At 46.5% G+C, this 24260-nt stretch overlaps 1 protein-coding gene across 3 annotated transcripts in view; it reads right to left on the reverse strand.

Moving 5' to 3' along the window:
- The window catches only part of EXTL3 (exostosin like glycosyltransferase 3), a 110645-nt gene that overhangs the window by 45870 nt on the left and 40515 nt on the right, over nucleotides 1–24260 (reverse strand). For all 3 annotated transcript variants that reach the window (XM_057386470.1, XM_057386471.1, XM_057386469.1), the window contains exon 2: nucleotides 22547–22621. The gene's annotated coding sequence lies outside the window, so the exon portion shown is untranslated. The remainder of the gene's footprint in view (nucleotides 1–22546; nucleotides 22622–24260) is intronic.

A 24260-nucleotide genomic window follows, 5' to 3' on the forward strand; every position in this document is an offset into this window, starting at 1 on the left:
CCTGGGGTCACTTTGAGCCAGGGAGGCACAGCCTTGGTGGCTCCTGGGGTCACTCTGAACAAGGCACAGCTTTGGGGGCTCATGGGGTTCATTCCCAGCCACAGAACCACGGTCTTGGTGGCTCCTGGGGTTACTGAGGCAGGGAGACACAGCCTTGGTGGCTCCTGGGGTCACTCCGAATGAGGCACGGCTTTGGTGCCTGAGGGGTCACTCTGAGCCAGGGAGGCACAGCCTGGGCGGCTCATGGGGTCACTCTGAACGGGTCACAGCCTTGGTGGCTCCTGGGGTCACTCTAAGCCAGGGAGGCATGGGCTTAGTGGTCTGAGGGGGTCACTGAGCCAGGGAGGCACAGCCTTGGTGGCTCCTGGGGTCACTCTGAATGAGGCACAGCTTTGGGGGCTCATGGGGTTCATTCCCAGAAACAGAGGCATGGCTTTGGTGGCTCCTGGGGGTCACTGAGCCAGGGAGGCACAGCCTTGGTGGCTCCTCGGGTCACTCTGAGCCAGAGAGGCACAGCCTGGGTGGCTCATGAACGAGGCACTGGGGTCACTGAACGAGGCATGGCCTTGGGGGCTCTCGGGGTCACTCTGAACGAGGCACAGCCTTGGTAGCCTGAGGGGGTCACTCAGCCACAAAGGCACGGCTTTGGTGGCTCCTGGGGTCACTCTGAGCCAGGGAGGCATGGCCTTGGTGGCCTGAGGGGTCACTCTGAACGAGGCACAGCCTTGAGGGCTCTTGGGGTCACTCTGAACAAAGCACAGCCTTGGTAGCCGGAGGGGGTCACTCAGCCACAGAGGCACGGCTTTGGTGGCTCGTGGGGTCACTCTGAACAAGGCACGACCTTGGGGGCTCATGGGGTTTATTCCCAGCCACAGAGGCACGGTCTTGGTGGCTCCTGGGGTTATTGAGGCAGGGAGGCACAGCCTGGGTGGCTCCTGGGGTCACTCCGAGCCAGGGAGGCACAGCCTGGGTGGCTCTTGGGGTCACTGAACGAGGCACAGCCTTGGGGGCTCTTGGGGTCACTTTGAGCCAGGGAGGCACGGCCTTGACAGCTCATGGGGTCACTCTGAATGAGGCACGGCCTTGGCGGTTCATGGGGTCACAAAGCCAGGGAGGCACGGCCTTGGTGGCCTGAGGGGGTCACTCTGAATGGGGCATGGCCTTGGGTGCCCATGGGGGTCACTCTGAGCCAGGGAGGCACAGCCTTAGTGGCCTGAGGGGGTCACTGAGCACCCTGGTGACTCCTGGGGGTCACTGAGCACCTTGGTGGCTCCTGGGGCCACTGTGAACAAGGCAAACCCTTTGTGGTTCATGGGATCACTCCAAGCCGGGGAGGTATGGTCTTGGTGGCTCCTGGGGTCACTCTGAATGAGGCACAGCCTTGGTGGCCTGAGGGGGTCCCTGAGCACCTTGGTGGCTCCTGGGGTCACTCCAAGCCACAGAGGCACAACCAGAGCCCCGAGAGGTTCCCTCAGCCCTGGATTCTCCTAAATCCCGGCCTCCAGTTGTGCCTCATCCCAGCACCGAAAGCCGAGCGAGCACTGCAGAGAATAAACACTCCGATCTGCCAACACCTCGGTCCCCTCAGTCTCCTGAAAATGTGACACTCGGATGATATTTGGCACGGAACCGCTCCGAGGTGCCGCCGAGGCGGGCAGGGACAGGCGGCGGCTGCCATTAACGCCGCGCCCCGCTGCCTTCAATTAAAACGCTCCATTTCCGACGACACGGGGGGAGCTCCCTGTCTGCTTTAATTTTGTGCCGCACACTTTACACAGCGCAGGCTCCTCCGAAGACTCTGCTGGGTGTCAGACAATCCCACAAGCATTAAGGCTGGAAAAGTTTTCCGAGATCATCAAGGCCAACAATCAACCAGCACCAGCACGGTCACGACTCAACCACATCCTCAAGTGCCACATCTGCACGTTTTTAGTGACTCCACACTGCCCTGGGCAGCTGCTCCAATGCTTTATAAACCTTTCCAGGATATTTTTTTCCCCAGTATGTGACCTAAACATCCGCTGGTGCAACTTGAGGCCTTTTCCCTTGAAAGAAGAACATAACCGGGAAAACTTCACGTAACAGAGGCAATTGTGTTGAGAATGGTGCTGGATCAGGTAGGGGTGTTCATTTGGAGAGGAGAAGGATCCAGGGAGATCTTAGAGCTCCTGCCAGGGCCTAAAGGGGCTCCAGGAGAGCTGGAGAGGGACTGGGGACAAGGGATGAAGGGACAGGACACAGGGAATGGCTTCAAGCTGACAGAGGGCAGGGATGGATGGGATATTGGGAAGGAACTGTTCCCTGGGAGGGTGGGAAAGGGCTGGGATAGAATTCCCAGAGAAGCTGTGGCTGCCCCTGGATCCCTGGAAGTGTCCAAGGCCAGGCTGGACATTGGGGCTTGGAGCAGCCTGGGACAGTGGAAGGTGTCCTTGTCATGGCAGGGSACTGAAATGAGATCTTTCAGGTCCCTTCCCATCCAAACCATTCCATGATTCTATCACAAACACAGCAGTTTGCTCCTTCAGCCACATTTTTTTCTGAACAAGACACAAATACACTCAAAAGGCAACTCAAAGGCATTTAGCAGACCTAAATAATGGTAAYTTCCTGGAAATTTCACTTAACTACTTGGGAATTTGCCAATACTTCAAGCAATCAGCACCCAGTGCTCCACAGGTAAAAGCTGGGAGCTTTCACTTCACTGCCTGAGACATCTCAGAGGAGCACAACTGTGCGAAAAAGAACCACAAGACTGAAGATCTCAGATCTCCTTTTGATTTTGTGTTGCTTCTGGAAGGAGGCACTTTCAGCCTGAAGGAACTGTGAAGGAGCACTGAAGAGAATAAAACCAGTCCAGAGTCCCAAATCTCCAGAATGAGACATCCCACCCAAGAAAGGTGCAYGTGAACTTGAAATCCCAGCATCTCTTACAGATGTGGATTAATAAAAATTTTGTTCAGAAAAGGAAACTGAAACGGGAATTTCACTGCAGACAGGAGGAAAATATCTCTTTTCTTACACTTTTAAGTATTAGCCTCAGCTATGTCTGGTGCTGCCAACACAAGATGTTTGACATGCCTCAAATATGAATACCTGAGAGATTTCAATATTTGTCTTGGATTCCTCTTAAAAAAAAAAAAAAAAAACACCAAAACAAACCACTTTTTGTAAAATCTGAAGTTGTAGCCACGGGATGAAGAAATACAATTAGTAAGGTATCACTGAAAGCAATCTATCGCTTTTGAACTTTTTTGCTCACCAAAAGAAAGCAGCCTCGTTCCCTCTCCCCATAACCTTAAACCATGTGGGATTGCATTTTTAAATGATTTAATGGATTAAAAACATACATATAAAATGAGGAAGATACAATGAACTGTATGGGCATTGCTTCTCCAGCCACCCTGAGCCATCTCGTGACCAGAACCTGGAGTTAAAACCTTTTGCTGAAATAGTTTGGATTTCCCATGTTTTTATTTCAATTTAAGGCCTGGGCACATTGGCAAAGGAGGGAACTTGGCATGATGACACCAAAATTTCAGGACAAGAACCAGAGAAAGGTCCTGTGTTGTGACAGGGAATATCTGCAAAAATAAAGAGTTTTGAGGCTCCAGAAGGGACTACAGAGAAAACTTCTGAGAGAGAAAGACAAAGCAACACTTTGATAGTCAAGTCAGACAAGAAAAATCTGAAAAGGGACAAGAAAAGGGACAATCCTGCCATGGGAAGACCAATTATTATCAGCAAATTTATTAATGTAAGCAGAGATGGTCCCAAAAACACGGTCCATGTGCATCATCCTGGAAAAGTGTCCCTCACCTGGAAGGGCTCAGCTCTYACGCAGAGAGGTGACACAAGGGAAAACAAGAGGTTAAATGACAGGGACAAGGGCTAAACCCAGGGTTAGGGTTAAACCAAGCCAGAGCAGAGCCAAATATTCCAAGATAAGGATCAGGAAATGGTGAGGGATGGGGAATGTCCTAAAAGGGAGCTGGGAGCGAGATACCCTGATTTTGGAGCTGGAAGTTAACAGTGGGATTGTGTCCAGGCTGTGTCCGGTGGGCTGAGGCCAGGGGACAGCGCAGGAATGTCACACACTGACCTCACCAGTGACATCCCAGAGCCAGAGCTGCCCCCTGACAGACTCCAGGGAGTGCTACAAATGGGACAATGAGCAGGGAAATACTTCCATGTGGGAACACCCTCCAGATACACACTGGTGTTGTGAGCCCTGCTCAGGGAACACTGAACAGGAACACGAATGAAATCCTAAAAGAGAGGATTTGGAGCTGCTTCACATCCTCCCCAAGGGCAGCAATTGCTCTCCATGGGATCAATCAGGATTCCACRGACTGCCTGTCACACTCTGATCCCACCAGGAGAAGAAAGAGCCCTCACTGCGAAGGTCCTGCCAACGGGACACCRTCGGTGACTAAAACACTTCCTGCTATAAAAGATCTGAAAAATCTCTTCCTTTGAGCACTTCTGGACACACTTCAAGCTCTCTCTACACTGCGTACTCCAGCATCACCCTGAGACACCTCAGCTCCAAGGGAAGCAGCTTTGGGCTTCTGGTGAGGCCACAAAAAAAAAAAAGTTCTGGCTTAAAGAAATGAAATAAATAAATCAAGCCGATGCTTGTCTTATTCCCCAAACCTCTCTGAAAGTGCTAAGAACCACCACACTGTCCATTTCTTATCAGTACAGGTGACCAAAAGGGCTYCAAGAGAGCTGGAAAAGGACTTTTTGCAAGGTCATGGAGTGACATAACAAGGGGAAAAGGCTTTGGGCTGAAGGAGGGCAGATTTCAATGGTTTACTGGGATGGAATTCTGCCCTGCAGCCTGGGATAGTGGAAGCTGTTCTGCCCATGGAATGGGATGAGCTTTAATTAAGGTCCCTTCCACCCCAAACCAATCTGGGATWTTACAATTATTCACTGTGCTGAAATCAATGCCAAGATGGTAATTCCTGACTCCAACCAGAGCTATCCATGTCCAAATATCAGAYAGGCAAAATCCGAGCTTATGAAACCGTCACCGCGTTTCAACTCGGTAATTTATTACAATTAAAATGCAGCMGTGTAATTGGAGTGGAAAGGATGATACTCAAGGTAAAACAGACAAGGTCTAATGTTAAGAGAGGCTTTTGCAGAGAGAAATTGTATTTAATCTGTGCTTGAGAGCAGTGGCAGGTCCCTCTCTCCTGCTCACACTTTTCCAACACCATCTGCTCGAGTTCAGCTCAGTGCAAGTGTTCCTCTCCTCACAGGAACTGGAGAAGGAACAAGATTTAAAAGTCAATACCTACAAAAAGAACAGCAGCTTGAGATGAGGAAATTGCCTTAAAATTTCATTTCTCCCAAGTACCTGCAAAAGCAGCAGCTCTACCCTTCGCTCAAAGATCTCAGCGCTTGTTTTTCCTCTTTATCTCTGTTTATTGATTTTACAAGGAAAATCAGCGCTGGAGCTTTTGCCAGGAACGATGAATTATGTGTGTGGATTCAAGAGGTTTAAAGCAGACTTGCCCTGAAATCTGAGTATCAAACTCTAAGTGAGAYTTTTTTCAGCTTTTACTACATCCACAAGGAAGAAGCATTTGCCATGGAAAAACTGATCCACGAGCTGCCCAAGCTTTCATTTGGATAATCTTTAAAACCTTTAAATTTCACACAAATGCTGTTTTCATTGTAGATTTCAGAAAGCATAAAAACAAAAATTGAAATTTTCTACAAGCATCCAGGGAGCTTTTCTTCTTTACTACTTTACAGTGCTAGAAAAAAAAAAACACTGCTTGCTTTCAGATAAATTTCAAATTAAAACTGCTCTGCCAGAGCCAAGGCATTTCATTCCACAGGGAAGGTGGATTTTCCTTGATGATGGGGTGGATTTGCTGTGCACAACACACACGAGTCCACGGTCAATGACACAAACACTTGTGGCCCAACCACCACAGAAATGGGCAATAAATCAAAGTAAATCAGAATCTCTTTGACTATAGCAAGAACTCCTGGGTCCTTTACCCCAGCTCGGCCTTCACTTAGTGAAAATGACTCTATTTTAACTAAAAGGGTATTAATCCAAGTCAATTAGCCCAACCATACGAAACTTCTATTTGCAGAAGTGACCTTCTCTCCAATTACCTTAATTTTAACTCTGGGAGTAAATTATKACAAACCTCCAGGCAAAATTTCATTCAGAGCAAGAGCTACATTTCATAAACTTCAAAAAATCGAACCTGAGAAACCAACTGAATTCTGATTAATTTGCCTGTGTATCCATATGCAGATGAACCACGAAGTTCCCAGCAATTCCTCCCAACATCCTCAGCCCAACTTTCTGCTCCCAGACYGAAGTGTGATGCTGCTCTTCCTGTCAATAATCATTTCTCCACCTCRCAGATGGCTGAATTTCCAGAGTTGTGAATGTAGAGCTGTCTGGGGCTCCCAGATCCTGGGAATGGGAAGCATTACACGATGCTTAAAGCCATTAAACTTGTGTTGAGTGCTGGAGCCCAAAGCCAGCCGTCAAATATGGAGATAAAAACCTCTAACAAAAGATTTCCAGAGAAAGCTTCTGTTAAAATAAAATAAAAATGGGAGACTAGGGAGTTTGAAAATATTAAGGAATAACAAATGCGTTTTCCAAGTTCGTTTTTACTGTGTTGAYTCTGCTAAGTGAAAAGGGCTGCTTAAAGGAGCGAATGGAATCAATCACAGCAGCTCAGGGAAAACAYGGAACTGAGGTGGGGGAATAACTCACCCAGCTTCAGAAGGGCCAGAAGGGGGAAAAGTCAATGGGGCAGGCAGACAGCAAAGAGGTCTGACACTAGGAATGGATTTCCACCCCATTTTTAAAGCAAGGGGTGGCTGAACCCCAGCTGAAGTTCCTGAGACTCAGCTCTGGCCAGTTAAATCCAGCTCACAGTGAGACAAASTGAACAAGAGGGAGAGAGAGGAAAAATCCCTCCTGAGTGCTGCAATTAAGGAATATGTAAGGAAACAAATAATGACAAACCCATTTGTTCATCTCCTCTGCTCCAGGAGCAGAAGAGTCCCAGATGAAGAGCAGCTAAAAAAGGAACACACGCTGATAGCTCCCGGTATTCAGTGAGGAAATATCAGCCAACGATTCACAAGGCTGTGCTTCAAATGACAGCATTGCAATTTCACAGGTGTAATTCTGAGCTTTCTTCAGCTACTGGAAYATCAGGCAGTCCTTTAAGAGCAGGRGTRGGAGCCCCATTTTGCAGCAATAAAACCACAACAGCTTKGTTCCCAGTGCAGGGGCGCAGCTCAACAGCTTCCCTGGATGTTCATCTCACTCCACTCGTCCCAGAGTTCAGGGTTACAGAAACCAGCTCTGCTTCACACACTTGCTGCATTTGTCTTCTTTTCCAGCTCTCTCTTTAGGGCCACTTGACTTCAGARAAGCTGTGGCTGCCCCAYCCCTGAAATGTCCAACATTAGGTTGAGCGGGGCTTGGAGCACCCTGGGACACTGTAAGGTGTCCTGCCCATGGATGAGTTTTAAATTCCTTTCCAACCCAAATCATTCCAGGTTTCTCTGATTCCCCCACCCAGGGATGCTGGGCATGAACAATCAGATTGCCACAAGAGAGACCTGCACTGCCACAGCTGTCAGACGAGAAAGAGGAAGAGAAAACTGAACCCTTTAAAAACAGACAGGGAAGCAAAACTGATTTCCAAACACCAGRCAACATTTCCTGACATTTCTCAAGAGCTTTTTAGTCAGAAAGGAAACTGGAAAAACTCCCCCAGCTGAGAGCAGCACTGGGAATGCCCCTCTTGGAGCACCAATTCTGCAAGGACACAGCGGGAAAGGTGCTGCCCTAAGCTCAGATCTCAGCAGCTGGACCAACAGCAAATGATTATCAAGGTGCTCAGCTGGGCTCATCTCGGTTTTTAATCAAAGTTTTTGGTTAAGTCATCACTCACTCACAGATTTTCCATTTCCCCTCAAGCCCAAGCACAGGGAGGCAGTGGTGGATCCCATCCCAGCTCTGGCTGTGCTCACCCACCACATCCCAGTCTCTGATAAGGAGGGAAGCACATGCACCATGGTCAGATTTATTATTTTTAAAAGCATCTTTGACACACTYGGCAGAATTCAGAACTCTCATCTGGGAAGATGAAACTCGCTACGTTTGACGTGGGAGTCAGACATCTCTTCTCCCATAATGGAGTTCGCACTGACAAACACGGACACAAATCTTGGGGAAGTCACAACTCCTCCCATCCTCAGGGCTATTAATTTCAATTTGGAACATCAAACCCCTCAAGCCAAAAGCACCAGGCAGAGAACAACCGCATTTTGCTGCGCGMTCTGCGATTTATGACCTGAAATTTCAAGAGGGGAAGAGGAGTTCTGGTGCCACATTTCATTTTTCTGGCTCTAAAAACCCTGCCAATAACAACAGAATGTCACTGAGAGCAGCTCCCTTCCCAAAGGAGGAGCACAGGGTGGGACAGAGCCCAGCTCCTTCTCCCACAGCATTATTCCATGTGAAGGGCAAACAGGAGCAGAGGGTTGAAGTGCTAAAGCAAACAGAGCCGGCTTTAACACTCAGGTTGATGAAAGGGGCCGGACGCAGCTGCTCTTGAAGTCATTTCTTTGTTGTCCTCATTCCCACAGATAATTATGAGCTTAGAGGTTCCAAGATTTCAAATGATAGTTGGTGCTTCCTTCAAGTATATTTWAAAAAAAAWTAATTTTCRTATGGTTTTAAAGTCAAGATTAATGAATCCTCACAAAAATAACAGTAATGGGCACAGTCACCTGAGTGATAGACKTGGGGAGGGCTCAGATGTGCTTCTGGTTTTGCAGGAAGGCTGAACCTCAACCTGGGTAGGACTTGTAACCATTTAATTTATAAAYTCTTAAGGGTAATATTATTGCCTTGGAGACTACATACGTACAAGCCTTCCTTTAAAACGAGATTTGAGAAATATCGATTTTTAAGAGGATTTCACAGAGCACTGTTAGCAATAAAAGCAGCATTTGGGAGAACAAAGCTGGAAGTTTTAACTCCCCAAATGCTGCGAATGGGAACTCTGGGAAACCCAAGCCTGGGAATGAAGGAATTCATCTAATATTTCACATCCACCTTGAAATAAAAAATGACAGCACATGGGCCAGCGAGCCTCTCTGGAGTGACTGGCGTTTAATAAATTATGGCAGTGTTTTTAAAAGAGACACAAAAAACAAGACCAGAAAAAACCAAGACCAAAACTATTTTAAGAAGAGAGAGACAAAAAAAAAAAGAAAAAATGACAGCCCCTCTACTCCAAGGGCAAATACCAAAAAAAGGGTCACAAGCAGCAACACAACATGAGACACAGTTTGTGGAGGAAAAGACCAGGTTTTATTCTCTCCCCCAAACACRGAGAGATTTTACAGAGCAATAGTAYGGGGAAAAGGAGTAGGGGGAAGAGAGTATCAAAATCAAAACAACTCACAAGGCATCAACAATCCCTTGATGACAGCAGAGTAGTTTTTGTTGGCACAGCTCACGACAGCTGGAGGAATAATTGCGATGCTGAGCGAGGATGCCGAGAATATTTCGCTTCAGAGTCTCAGATGAAAGATGTTATCCACAAGCACTTTGCAAATGTTAATTAAACCCACACAGCCCCTTTTGGCAGATCAAGAAGTGTTTAACCGTATTTTGCAGAGAGGGGAATGAATATCTCAGGCACTTTTAACTTTAGGTTAAAGCTGCTCTTTGTAGTTAGGAAGTGCCCCACAGATAGAGCATTAAAAACACAAATTAMCCTTCCCGGGCCAGCAGCTTTCCGGAGTGCACAGCCAGGATGGAGCTGATCCCTCTCRTTTTGCTCTGACTGCTGCCCCGACAGAAAATCCCAGCTCTGAGATTAATATGGGCACTACAAATGAGCTTTAAAACATTAACCTTCGGTGAGTTGTAAAGAGAAAAAAAAATAAAAAAACAGACCAATTCAACTGCTCTTCCTCTGGTTTTTCCCATCCAAGGTGACAGGTTTTCCGAGGTTTAAAATCATGGAATATCTTGAGTTGGAAGGGATTTATATGGATCAGTGATCCAGCTCCTGGCCCTGCACAGGCACCCCAACAATCCCAGCCTGTGCATCCCTGACAGCATTGTCAAAACGCTCCTGGAGCTCTGGGAATGTCACCATTCCCTGGGGAGCAGTTCCAGCGTCCCAGCACCTTCTGGGGATGAACCTGTTCCTGATTCCCACCCTAAACTTCCCCTGACACAGCTCCAGCCATTCCCTGGGTCCTGTCCCAGTGTCCCAGCACCCTCTGGGGATGAACCTGTTCCTGATTCCCACCCTAAACCTCCCCTGACACAGCTCCAGCCATTCCCTGGGTCCTGTCCCAGTGTCCCASCACCCTCTGGGGATGAACCTGTTCCTGATTCCCACCCTAAACYTCCCYTGACACAGYTCCAGCCATTCCCTGGGTYCTGTCCCAGTGTCCCASCACCCTCTGGGGATGAACCTGTTCCTGATTCCCACCCTAAACCTCCCCTGACACAGCTCCAGCCATTCCCTGGGTCCTGTYCCCAATCACAGGCAGAAGTTGCAGCCCCCCTTTGAGTATCTCCTCAGTCCCTTCTTCTCCTGGACAAGCTGGACAAACACAGCGACTTCAGCCACTCCTTGGAGCTACTCCATGCATTCCAAACAACCTTCCTATTCCAGATACTGATCTAAAACAACATTCTCCAACAGGATARCACAGGAACTGCATCAATTTAACCCAAAACACTGAGTTAAAGCAGGGGGAACAAACAGAAACAAAAAGGAGAATGAAATAATTAACAGAAAAGACAGAAGAGGCATGAAGTATTTGGGGCACCTCCACTGGCAAGGCAGTAGCACCACTGAATCCCAAAAAAAAGAACTTTTCCTCAGAAGAAAACCACTCCATTATTTGCTAAGTTGACAGGGAACATTTGGTATTTAAGAGGGGAAGGGTCAGTTTGTTGGATCTATCAAAGAGTCACTGAGAACATCTGCAAGGTCAGGAAGAAAATGCATAAACACACATGTGAACTAAAACACCCAAATACACAGTGGTGGCCGATGCCTGTGATCTTACCATGAAAATAAGCATATTTGGAGTTCCTTCCTGTTAAAAAAAAAMMMYCMWMAMMMYSMKGMAGCTGATTTAGTAYATATTTCAGTTGGAAATACATTGAAGGGTGCAGATGGAAAGGAAACCTAAGAGTAAGTGGAACAATTTCAGAGGCTGTCGCAGATCCCTGTGCAGCAGAACATCGTGGGACAGGGACCCTCTAGGAGAGCACACACACACCCAAAGGTGATTACACAAACGCAGTTTAACCATGGTTTTACACATTTACAGTTTATATTCCATTTATGTTCACAGTGTGACCCACAGAGCACAGCACAGACCTCCCCACCACGAGCCCATCGAGCCAGGATGCAGCCCAGGGCTGCAAGCTGCGTTCAGAACAAGCACAGGAGCTGAAAAGCTTTCCCTGGACTAACCCAGYGCCTCAAATGGCTTTCTTGGGAGTTTGCAGGGCCACAGCAACTCTCCATGGGGGCTGGAAGATGTGGCTGGCAAAACCAGGCTGATACATGCCACGGGGCAAGGGGCACCACTGTAGCTCAGCTGTCACTGTCCCAAACAGGTGCCACTATCCTCTCTTCACTAATCCAAGGAAATTCCAACGACCCAGGAAAACCTGAAACCTCACCAGGAAGCAATTCCAGATTTACATGTGCTGCTGCAATCTGACACAGGCAGGAGGCAAACCTGGGGTAGAGCCAGCAGCTKTTTGCTGCTGCCTTTGGTCACCCACTCTGTGACCCTTTCCAGGCTCTCTGTGCCCAGACCCAGCTCCTGCTCTTCCCATGCAGAGAGAGCAGGAAAAAGTTCTTCCCACAGAGGGTGTGGGGCACTCAACAGCTCCCCAGGGATGGTGACATTCCCAAAGCTGCCAGAGCTCCAGGAATGTTGGGATGGATGGSATTGTTGGGGTGTCTGTGCAGGGCCAGGGGTTGAACTCAGTGATCCTTGTGGATCCCTTCCAAACCAAGATATTCTGTTTCTGTGATTCTCTGCCATCCAGCTCAGAGCTGCTTCTCCAATGTGCTCCCTCAGGACTGTGGTACTACAGGCACTAAAATAACGTTTTAGCATAGTTTTTAGTGATCAAGACCAARTATTTTGGCTCATAATTCCATTTTTGCCCTTGACTTGTGGTTACATTAAAACTGCACACAGTGAGGTAGATATTGAGACATCATTAAAGGCACTCTGCATCTGGAGCAATTCTCACAGAAATTTATTTCTGTCCACTTCATCTTGATGCCAAGCTTGGAATGAGGGCAATTCCAGCTGGGAACTGTTCCTGTGTTTAACACACACTGCAGTGCAAGGCAGCTGATGGTCTGGGGTTTTTCCCACCAACATTTGCAGGGTTTGGACTGGTTCTGGATCTGCTTCCACCCTGCCATTGGAGCAGCCCTGTTCTAAATTCAAGGAGAGGTGTGAGGCTCAGCACTGGAGGAGCAGAACGAGCAGGGGTCTCCAGGAAAGGGGCAGGGGCCAGGTCTTGCTATTCCACACCTCCCGATAAGARACCCAGCACATTTTTGGCCTTCCCACACAAATCCATATTTGTATGGCTGCCAGCTCTTTATCACTTCCCTTTTTGCTTTTTTTGATTGTTTGTTTGAAACTTTGCCCAAGGTTACATTCAGCAAAGGCTKCTCCCTCAAAATACAGCATTAAACCCACTATCACGTTAACATCTGGAAATCGCATTTAAATCCTTCTTGAAAGTGCACATTTTGCAAGAGAAAGCCCCAACTGAGCAGAAAGGAGCAATTTTTTACTCCATGTCCCCTCGCAGGGGACGCATTTTGCAAAGGCCACCTCGCAGCTGTTGTCATGACCTTTTAGAGATCAATGTCCCCACCTGCACTCACCCTCTCCTGGGGGAGCAAACACCACACACAGAACAGGCATTTCTGGGTAGCCTGGAATCTCAACAYTGGGTATAAAAACCTCAAAACCTCCTACATCAAGTACAACCAGCTCAAAGCCCCCTCTGAAACGGCTCAGAAAGAGCCCAACAGCTGTTGAACTAATTCCCTTTTTTTCCCACCCAAACTACTGTTTGGAATCTGCACTAAAAATCTCTGACTAAAAGTCACTTTTTAACTCTCAGTCACTGCTTGTGGCCTTTTATAACTTTCCTTTTGGGGRTCAACACCGCCCTTAAAGGTTGGGGTTTTTTCACCACCACGGCATCATCTGTGTTTCTTATTTCCAGAGTCACACATCATCTGTAATTTWTATTTTCAGTAACCCCTCTGCTGGCCCTTCACCTCTGCTCTCACCCTGCAGCTGCTCAGGGATGCCTGACAGGGCCTCTTTTTGCAGCTCCCATGTCCAGCAAATGTTCCAGACAAACAGCAAACTATTCCACATTATCCTTCACTGGGTCTAATGATTCTACAAAGATCCCCAGGGAAGGAGAKTTTACTGCCAACGAGCTCCATTACGAATCCAACAACTCCCAGCAAAAAACAGCAAAACATTGGGGTTTTAATTATTTTTCACGTTGGCTGTAGCACAGGGAACACCASAGAGCATGTGCTGTACTAATGGCCTGCCCACAATTCTCTGCATTCTTTTGGGGGCTGTCAGCAAAGGCAGCAATTTCCAACAGGAGTAACTTTACTCAGGATAACCAAGCTGTAGGAAAATCTTCCTTTTTGCTCTACACATCACTTCCAACAGGGACAGAGCACAATGACTGGAAATACCTTTCAAACAGTGAACGCTACTGGCAGGTGAGGTTTCATTTGGGATGTGGTTTTGTGCTGTTGTTCAGCTGATCAGTGCTGCTAAAAACAGAGATCTCCTCCCCAGTTTCCAAGCTTGGATCCATTGAATTGGGGAGTTAGGCTGGGAGAAAACTGTGTGGATGGAGAGGGAAGGAATTGGATCTGTATCAGCACAAAAAGATCGGTGGCAGCTCAAAGCTGGGAGCAAAACCTTTCCTTGCAGCACCGGCTTGACATGAGATCAGCTGAGCACAGCCACACTCTAAATTTAGAGAGTTTTCTACCTCTAAAACCGTGTCCCACATCCATTATTCCTCTCCAACACAAGAATGAGCCATGCTATTATAAATGCTTTTATACCAGCGTTGTGCTCTCCACCCTACAGGAGCACACATCAATTGTGGATAAAGTGGTTCAGCTTTGGAATGTAGACAAAAACTGAGACAACGCTAATGGTGGTGAAAGACACRTTGCCTGGGGAGGGAAATGATCAGAGATTTAAGAGGAAAGGGGGGAAAAATTCCCTACAGATAATTTACCTGTGCTTGGGTCACTGCTCATTAGTGCTCTGAAGAGAATCACTTCACAAGTTATAAATTAGGCTGCTCTTGCCTTGCTCCCTTTATTATCCAGCTCAGGCAGCAGCCAGGAGCCTTTCACACACACTGGATAATGGGAACACTTACTCTGAATAAAATGAACAGAGGCAAAGAAAAAAACAGGGGCCTTCATTTGAGCAGGAAAAACCATCAGGAGACCCAGCAGTGGTGTTGGGTTTCACCAGTCACTCCTCTGTCACTCTGCATTTCCACCTTCTCCCAGAAAGAAAAAYCTCGCCAAAAACAAATTCGGGCTGAGCAGAAGATGTGGTTGTTTTCTCCTGTTGTAATTTCTGTCTACCCTCTGTTGATTTGGGATTTCCAACAGACTTTTTAAAAAGTTTTCCCATTTAGGCTGAGTTCCACTCTAAGAAGTTTCTGGAGAGACTTTTCAAGGCAGACATCTAAAAACTTTTAATTTTGGCTATTAGGCAAAGCTCACTGTTCAACAGCAAGTAGACAGTTTCTGTCTCAATCTTTTTTTCCTTCTATAATTGTGGCTTGAAAAAATGCAGATGTACCACACTTCTTTAAATATTCATGATTTTTTTTTTACTGTATAGAAATAAAATCCAGCAGACAATAATATACCAGTGATACCTATCAGAGCTGGCAAGGGCAAGATCACTCTTTTCCCACACAATCTAATCTCCTGCTTATATCACTGATAAAATAAACTCATTATTAAAAAGTGCTTCAGTCKAAAGGTTAAAGGTTGACAAAACCCACAACTGGCTGAGAGAGAACAACAAAACCCAACTTTGACCAGCAAGGCTGAAACAGCCAATTCAGCCCAAATATTTTGGCAATTTTCCCTCCTTTTAGAGCTGAAACTCGGAAAGGATGAGCTGTGCAGCTGCAGCCCTGCCACCAGCAGCAGCCTGACACTTGGCTTTGCTCTCAGGATTTCACCTCAGAGGCAGAAGCACATGGCAACAAAGACACACTTGGCCGGTGAACCCAAGAGGATCTGTATAAATTAAAATGAGCTCCCTGGAGACCCGACCCAGGCTCCCTTCCCTCCTCAAAGGCATCAGCTCTGTGATGCCTCACGGTGAGCACTGCAGGCAGAATTAAAAGGACTCTGAATGTGTCCACAGGGAAAGGCAGCAGCTGGATCAGCAGGATGAAGCAGAGAGTCCAGGGAGCCCCACACAGAGATGGGAGGGGAAAAAGTGAATCCTCCTTTCCTTGGGGGCAGTTTCAGTGCAGCACTGCAATCCCCTTCCACCCCTCCAAATTTAAATCTCTAAAAATACTTTCACTGGTCACTGGTTCAGAGGGCTGAAGCACCATGCAATAACTGCAATCTCATTCCTGATCCAGCCCCACTTCCAAAATAATCCCTCTCTCTTTTCAACAATACTCATATGCAAAGCAATAATCTGACTTTTTATAAATTAATAACAAATATTCAAGTCCCACTTCCCCAGGGAATGGTCACAATTTCAAGGCTGCCAGAGCTCCAGCAGTGTTTGGACAATGGTCTCAGGGATGAACAGGATGGGATTGTTGGGTGAAGGGTCAGGGTTGGACTGGATGGTCCTTATGAGTTCTTTCCAACTCAGGATGTTTTTGAATTCCAGATCTCTGGTAGGTTTTTCTGCACCACAGTCTAATTCAGGTCCAGGCTGAAGCCTGCTCTCAGAGGCAGAAATTAAACCTATTTCACCCAGGAGCCTCCCCAGCATGGTAAAGCTGCCCTCCCCTTGCTCATTACTCTGTACCAAGAATTCCTCCTCTAAAATTTTATCTTCACAGCAAGATGCCCATGACTTCCACATCAGCCTTTCTGCTGCCTGTGGGAGGCAAAGATCTTGGCTTGCTTTTAGCTCCTGAGTCACTTGGGAGCTGGCAGCAGAAAAAATAAATATCCTTCAGTCATCAGCATCTAAAAACACCCAGGGAGCAGCAGGTCTGAGAGYCACCGAGTGCAGGAAGCACGTGACAAAAACATCTCCAGCAGTGAAAAACTTAATAAGCTTGTTGTTAATTGTGAACAAAYAACAACACTGATCCCCACTCTGCCTTTGATTTGCAATGGGAGGAGGAAGAAATGAAGTTGTTTAAACAGGAGCAGCTGTTACATCAATGCTGGTATAATGGAGACTCCAGCATCCTGTTCTCGGGAGAGCTGTCGCTGTTTGAGGAAGAGCTCTGCCTTTTCAAGAGGACTTCAGAACCTCAAACATCAACCTTCAGCTAGATCTTCCTCCTAATCAGAAGTCAATTATGCTGCTGAGTGATGACAGAACAATTCACAAAGTAAATCCTTTTCATATCGGGGCCTTCTGTGATCGAGTTGCACTGGGAACTTCCTTACTCACACAAAAACAAGGAGGATTTCACTTTACCAAGGGCCTTCCTCTGAACCTTCAGTGTGAAAAAAGTTTCACCTGACAATGTGAGTTAATGCACTTTTACCCACAACAGAAGTTCCCAACTCTTTATCAAGTCTGAGGAGATCCAGAAAGCATTTACACCCAGCTGCCTCTAGGATTTACTCACAGAATTAAACTTGTGCTACTGGCATTGTTTCCCAGTTCCCARTCATTGCCACAGTAATGCAAACCTCCTGGAGAGTCCTTTAAATATCTTTTTAACTGCTTTGAAATAACTTTATTCTATTAAATAATTACTGCAACATTTTCATATCACAAAGACATTTTCATCTGTTTTCAGGCTTTGTACCTTGCAGGGTTCTCATCCCAGCACCATTCCCTTCCCAGGTCAGACACATTGAAATTAATTCCTGAGAAGGCTCTTAGGATCTGCTGTTGGATAAATGAAGCCATAGAATGGTTTGGATTGGAAAGGATCTTGAAGCTTATCCCACTCCACAGGATGGCTGAGCTTTGATATTTAATAATGAAAAAATCAGCAAGACCAAGAGGAGAATCAGGGAATCATTAAGGTTGGAAAAAACCTCTAAAATCATCAAGTCCAACCATCGACCCAGCATCACCACCACACCATGCCCTCATGTGCCACATCCACACATTTTTTGATCACTTCCAGGGATGCTAATTCCACCAGTGCTCTGAGCAGCTCATTCCAACGCTTGACAAGCCTTTCCCTGAAGAAATTTTTCCTGATATCTGATCTGATATCTGAACTTCTCCTAGCACAACTTGAGGCCGTTTTCTCTCATCCTATCCCTTGTTCCTTGGAAGAAATCCTGGCCTCCACCTCCCTAGAACCTCCTGTCAGGGAGTTCTGTGGAGCAAAATGAGGCACGGAGAATTTCAGCCCTGCATGAACACACCACGGAGGATCTCACATCATCCTGACAGTTTTCACCTCACTCAGCTCTTTCCCTCTAATCCCCCGTGTGATCCAAGAACTGGGAGCAGCAGAGAAATAAACACACAAACAGTGATTTGTTCTGCCCAAATCCCGAGCAGTTCCTGGTGGGAAGGGAGGAGAACAGAACCCAAGCTGACACTCCAGGCTCAGCAAGCAGGAGCACTCCAGCACATACTGCTGGCTTTGTGATGTGCCACAAAGGGAGCCTGTTCCAGCTGCCCCATTACACATTGTCCCACCCAGCCTCTGCTCCCAGTTTCAATGGCTGCATTAAATGGAAAAATGCCCTGGGTGATGGCACGAGCTGGATTCTCCCAGTTCCATTTCCCCAGCGTGGCTGGATCCCAGCAGGGACCCCAGTGAGAGCTCCAAGCTTTCCCTCATYCCATTCCAAGGTTTCCCCTCCATGGAGTCTCTCACCACAAGAGATTTACCTGGGCAGAGCAAAATTCCACCACACAACCCAGCATTTTTCAAGCCTTTTCCACACTGGCTGTATTATTCAGCCAATGGACTAAAAAAAAAAAAAGAGTAAAATATAAATAAATAGATGCAGTGCTCCAGTGCTGTCCAGGAAGAGCTGATCCCTCATTCAGRGAGATCAATGTCTGGAGCATTTACACTCTCTGAAGCCAAAAATAATGCTTGGAACCACCAGGAGAAACAGCCAATTTAGCTGTTCTTTTCCCAAGCAGATTAAAAATTACTCTCAATTTACTATCTTACTAAAGCTACAGCTGAAATTGTTATAGTGGGCTGGCTGTGGGCTGGCTGCGTGCAGCTTCACAATCACAAGAGTAAAAAGAAGAATGAGAAAGAGCCATAAATACAAAAATTTACAGTTTATATATATATATATATATATATATATATGAATGAAGGCAAGGGAAGAATAAAAATCCTCCAGCCTTTACCAACAAGCAAGGGCTGGGACACCCTGAGGGTTCAAAATCAACCTATCATTTCTGGATTCAAGAGGACACCCCAGGAGTGGGTGACAGCTTGGCAGGCCAGTGAGGCTTTGGGGAGCTGGGGTTTTTTTGCCAGTGTGTGTGGATAAATTTGTGCAATGAACAGATTAAGCTGCACAAACCGGCTGCTTTGGAACAAAACTGCAACAAGGATTTGATCCTTTGGTTTCCCAACAGAGCCACCAGGGGAGCACAGAGAGTCTTTGGGTTTACAGGCAGGAAGGCAGCAGAGGGGAAAGAAGAAAAGCACAGCAGTGGAAATAGCACTGGAGGCGTGGAAGATAAACCTCAACACGGAGAAAAACGGCTCTGGATGATCCATGGAGCTGTGATTCAGYGCTGAGGAAAACATCCAAGCACTCCTCAGCTGAAGGCAGGCCTGAGTTTTGAGAAACTGCCCACAGGGCAGGGCTTTAATCAGCCCTGTGGGAGCCCCGACTCACCTTAGGGCAGCACAAAAACCCACAGATCTGAGTCAGGGCCGATAGACAAAACCACAGATTGTCACAGCCCCAGGCATGTCAGTCTGCAGCCCTTCACTGCAGGCCTGGTGTTAACACTTTCATCACGTCATTCTCCAGTTCTACCTTTCAGAATTCACAGCACTAATAAAGTAAAATACCACTTATGCAGAGCACAGGGGATGCAAAGCCAGGCTTTGCCCTTGCAGAACCAGAACTTGTTTGATGACACTGATTTATATTTATCTAAATAAGAATAATTCTGTTTTGATATAATTTCTTAAACCTTCTCCCCCTCTCTGTTGGTTAACATCCAGAGTGTTTCTTGTCCTCATTTAGAAATTGCAGCAGATTTTAGTTTCACAAAATTGCTGCAGGATAAAAAGATACATCCCATATCCTGGCTGAGAGCTTTACACAAAGCCACACAGCTCTGCCAGGGCTCCTTGTTAACACTGTATTGTTCTAGTGACTCAGAGCACTGGAATGCCATCAGGTTTATTCATAGCTTTTCTGATAGAGTTTTTAGATTAGACACATAAACCTCTGCTTTAAAAAAAGAAAAAAAAAAAAAGCTGTGGTTTATTATCACATGGAGCATCAAAATTCCTGGTGTCTTTTCCACGGCTAAACATACAGAGAACTGCAGCAAAAGGACAGGATCTCAGAAACCCAAAGCTTTTAGTAAGAACATTCAAGAGGAGAAAAAATGGCCAAAATTTATAATATAGTGAATAGTGAGGATGGTCAAAGACACGATGCATCTGTGTCAAGACTGTAGAATCAATTAGGACATTTTAATCCGGAAAATAGGCCTCTGATATGACACAGTAGGGATTTACAGAATTTCACCAGTGTGGCATTGGTGAACATGCAAAYAACAATTCCCCAAACAGGAGTTTATGACAGTAAACGAGCTGGCAGTAGGTGCAGTCCCCAAAAGGAAGTGGTTCATCGCACAGAGTTCAACTCTGAAATGCCAGGACAGAGGCTGAAAGCACAGAGGTTCAAGGAAGRGCTGAATAAACTGCTGGGAGTTGAAGGACATTCCTGCTGGCCATGGAGACAGGACAGACCTGTGACCTCCCCCAGCTCAGGTGTTTATTTACCACGTTCTCTGAGTTTTTAAGAAGCTGACAAGAGCACAATCTCCTCATCTTCTGAGAAGAACAGCARCAAGAAGCAGGAATTCCACCCTCTCACATCCCAAAACTCCTGAGGAGGTACAGGCAGCACAAACCCTCCCTGCCACACGAAACTGCTCTCCCTCAGCCTTTCCTCCCTGCAGCTGTGAGCAAAGAGCACATGAGCCTGTGTGGAGCACAGGAAGCACCAGACCCACGCTCCTGCTCATGTGAATGATGCCACATCCTCACAGGAAGGGGCCTGAGACATCAACTCCTGCAGAACTTGGCTTTGCTGCCAAGCCAGGAAGCCTCAGGAGATGTTTGAAGATGAGCCTCCCGAAAATATTTTTAGATTCTAGACCCAACCCAGTTGTTTAGATATCTGGTGTCATGRGGAGAGCCTTGCATAAACTGGGCTTGTTAAGGAGTCCCTTCAAACAGGTTATTTTCCTATTCTGTTCCACGGCAATCACAGAGTGCTTCCAGCATTTTCTCTATTCCAATCCCTGCCAAGAACAGTCCTTCCCTCAGCTATCTCCTACTGACCTAAATTCACACTTCTTGCTTTAATCACAGTCTTGCACCCTAAAAAGGACTCCAAACCTGAAATCCTTGACTCCTGCAGTCACTCCTCCAGCCACCAGGCCCACAAAGCCAAAGWGCTCTGAAGGTCAATGCTGAGCCTGCTGCACACCACACCAGTGTAATAAACRTTGCACAGGCCAAATTATATCCTGGGGGAAGCCTTTGCAGCCCGTGGCCTCGTGCAGAATGCACAGCTGTCAGCCTGAGACTTCCTACACTCTCCTTAAGATATGCAAAGAGAAGGAGAATTCAATGGTATTGACTGACTCCAGCTCCTGAAGTCAGCAGATCTGGCTCAGAGCACACCCTGGGATTAGAGCTGTCGATGAGGACCTTGGCACCACGGCACCGTTGGTCAATAATGGCATSGTTCGTCCTTCACGTGACCTCACTGCTGCTCCCACTTTTGTTATTCACTGTTGAATTTTTCACAGGAGCAGTGTTSCAGCTGAGCAGAGTCCCTGCTGTGTTTGGCAGGGCACAAAAGCGGGGTAGAAAGATTTACTGGACCCAGAAGTACAACAAGAAATGCTGTAACACACAACCCAGGACATCCTTCGTTTACTGGYTGGATACAGGAGACATGAGAAAGCCACAAAGAAATTTGCCTCTCTTCCCTTCTTTCCCAGAAGCACAGGAATTCTCTGCCCTSCTCCCTGCATATGCTCACACCAACTTGATGACACAACCCAGTCTCTAAATATATTATTTCACCCTTGACTTTTGTTAACGAACACCTTCAGTTTCAAGATTCATCATCCCATGTTATCCTTAGGGAATCACCTGCTAGGGCTGTCACAATAAACTCRATTGCTGCAGCTCCCACACTCACCTGCATTTTCCAGCCAGGAGTAGAGCATCCCCCTGCCTTTCAGACACCTGGATCAGGCAGTTACCTTTTTTCAGTCTGGCTACACCACCGCACTACAAGGGCCAAGACATTCCAATTAATCAGTATTTACCACCTCGAGTATTTACTCCCTCACAGCAGCAAGTTCCAAGATGTTTGCAGACTCCTCATAAAGCACGAGCTCGTTATTGTAGCCCATTAACATGCACACAAGATATTTTAATGTGTAACAATTCCCCATGAAATAAGGATTTTCTCCTCAGTGCTCMGGACAAACCTACCATCCTTACCATGAACTGGACAACACTTTGCAGTGCTTTTGTCCTGCTCTTTTCCGCCCACCAGTGAAGCCAAGCCTCATTGGGCTGATTTCACAGCACTCTTTTATGAGTGCCCAGCAAGTGCCATGGCAGGTCCCTCATCCACCCTCCTCACTCAGTTCCAAAACCCTCAGCGAGGCTGGAAGAGAATTTCCACTCCTGACCCTGGGGAGAATTTCCACTCCTGACCCTCCACAGGAAGCCTTGGGTGACACCTTTAGTGCTGATTCCCCACAGCCCTGAGCAGGTACCAGATGTAACTGCAGCAGTTCTCTGCTCTGCCACTGCTGGAAATGGGATGAGGACACAATTTACCATTTCAGATAAAAAGAGCTGGAGCACACTTCTCCCAAAACAAGAGTTAAGCCAAGGAAATTTGTATTTTTAGGAGAACGCTGTCCAAGCAGGCAGACTTAATGCTGTGCCCCAGTGGAGGCAATTTGAGGCCAACATCAGGCACTGCTGAAAGTTTTATTTTTGAAATATGAAGATACTCACTGTGTGTGGTGATCAACTGGCAAAATGGAATCTGTCCCTCTTCTGCAGCCAGCTCTCTACTCATCTGTCTGGAGCCTGTTAGAGAGGGAAAGGAGCTGTAAATATAAAGTGACCAAAAAAGAATTTTAAAAATTTTAGAGGTCAAGAAATAGGCCAGGTAATCAATGCAAAACAGACACGCACACCTCCCCAGCCCAGAGGTCAAGAGCTCAAAGCACCTGCAAAGCTCTCAGCAAGGTCTCTCAAGCAAATGCTGWGACACTTGAAAACAGTCACAGCACYGGCTGCCTCTGGAGGCTCTGCAGGTCAGAGCTGATCCAGCCCAGGAGAAAAGCAAGGTATTTATACATGAGAGCAGCAGCAGCAGCTTCCCACAGCCAGTAACTCCAGAGACAATGAATCACAGSTCTTTGTGACACGTCCTGATCCCCAATGCACCATTACACAGGCAGGGGAACAAATGTTTATGCAGACGTGGTGCTGAAGGGTTACACGGGCTGTGATCTGGAGTGCACCAAAGAAGTTCMCTTTAACAGATTTGTTGTTTCAACACACTTTATCCTCTTAATGAGGCGCCGCCGAAGTTCTGCTTAAACCCATTTTGATTAAGGAAAAGATTATCCATAGAATTGCCAGCCCTGTGTGTTAGTATACATCACRCACAGACCAACTGCGCTTCAGGGAGACATTAAATCCCCGTTCAATTAATAGAGACACCTCTTCAAATGWGCATTAAATAATTCCCTACAATGTAGCAAGACAACTGGCTACTCCATTAAATTGGAATAGAAATAACTTTCCATCTCTCCACCAACAAAATCCCAATCAAAACTTGCCCTTAAAACAAGAGGTCAGGATGGAGGGATGGGGGGCAGGAATGTTACTACCTCAGTGCTATTGTATGCTTATATTAAAAGCTCCTCATCAAAAAATTAAATGAAATGCCTTTCATGTTTATCAATAACARAGCTAATGGTTTTTATGTAAATGCTATTACTTTCAGCCAGATCTGCAAGAGACTGGAGCCACACAGCCCTGGTTCCCCTTGCAAGAGACTCCCTTCAGGCAGCCAATCTAAATGCAAATTACAATCAAAACCAAGAGTTTTCTGGAKGATACTGAACACATAAAGCCAGGGACAAAGCACAGATATTTAAGAACAGAGCTCCTCTTCTGGAAAGACCCCCCAAACTCACACTGCTTTTCTATCCTGAACACATATAAAATTAAAGTATAATTTGGTTCTCATTTAAAGTCACATTATTGATGAGCTTCTTCCCTTCTATTGCTTTCAGTATTAAAAAAAAAAGGAGGGGAATGTTCTTTTTCAGAGAGAATCACCTCCCAGAGATGTTTCCCCCACAACAGGAGCATTCCATCAGCAAGGATATTAAACCAGAGCGATAATAAAGCCCCAGTTGGATTTGGCAAGGACAGCAYTTCCACATTTTTAGGAGGAAATTTCTTCTTGGAATGGAGTTGTTAGTACAAATCAAGGAGGAAGGTGTTACTACAGGATGGTTATTAGGAGGCAGAGACACAAATGATGCTCCTGTAGCATGACAGCTTTTTAAAGAACACTTAAATCCGACCCCTACCCAGAACACAGATCCAGTCAGGATTTTGTCAGCACTGACAAAAACAAATCTGAAAAGAATTAATGTTAGCAACTGTGCTGCTTAGCAAGGAGAATGCACAGAGGAGACRCTGAGAT

This window comes from Malurus melanocephalus, unplaced genomic scaffold (assembly GCF_030028575.1).
Source record: "Malurus melanocephalus ecotype Western Australia unplaced genomic scaffold, MMel_1.1 scaffold_971, whole genome shotgun sequence".
In the NCBI taxonomy this organism is placed as follows: domain Eukaryota; kingdom Metazoa; phylum Chordata; class Aves; order Passeriformes; family Maluridae; genus Malurus; species Malurus melanocephalus.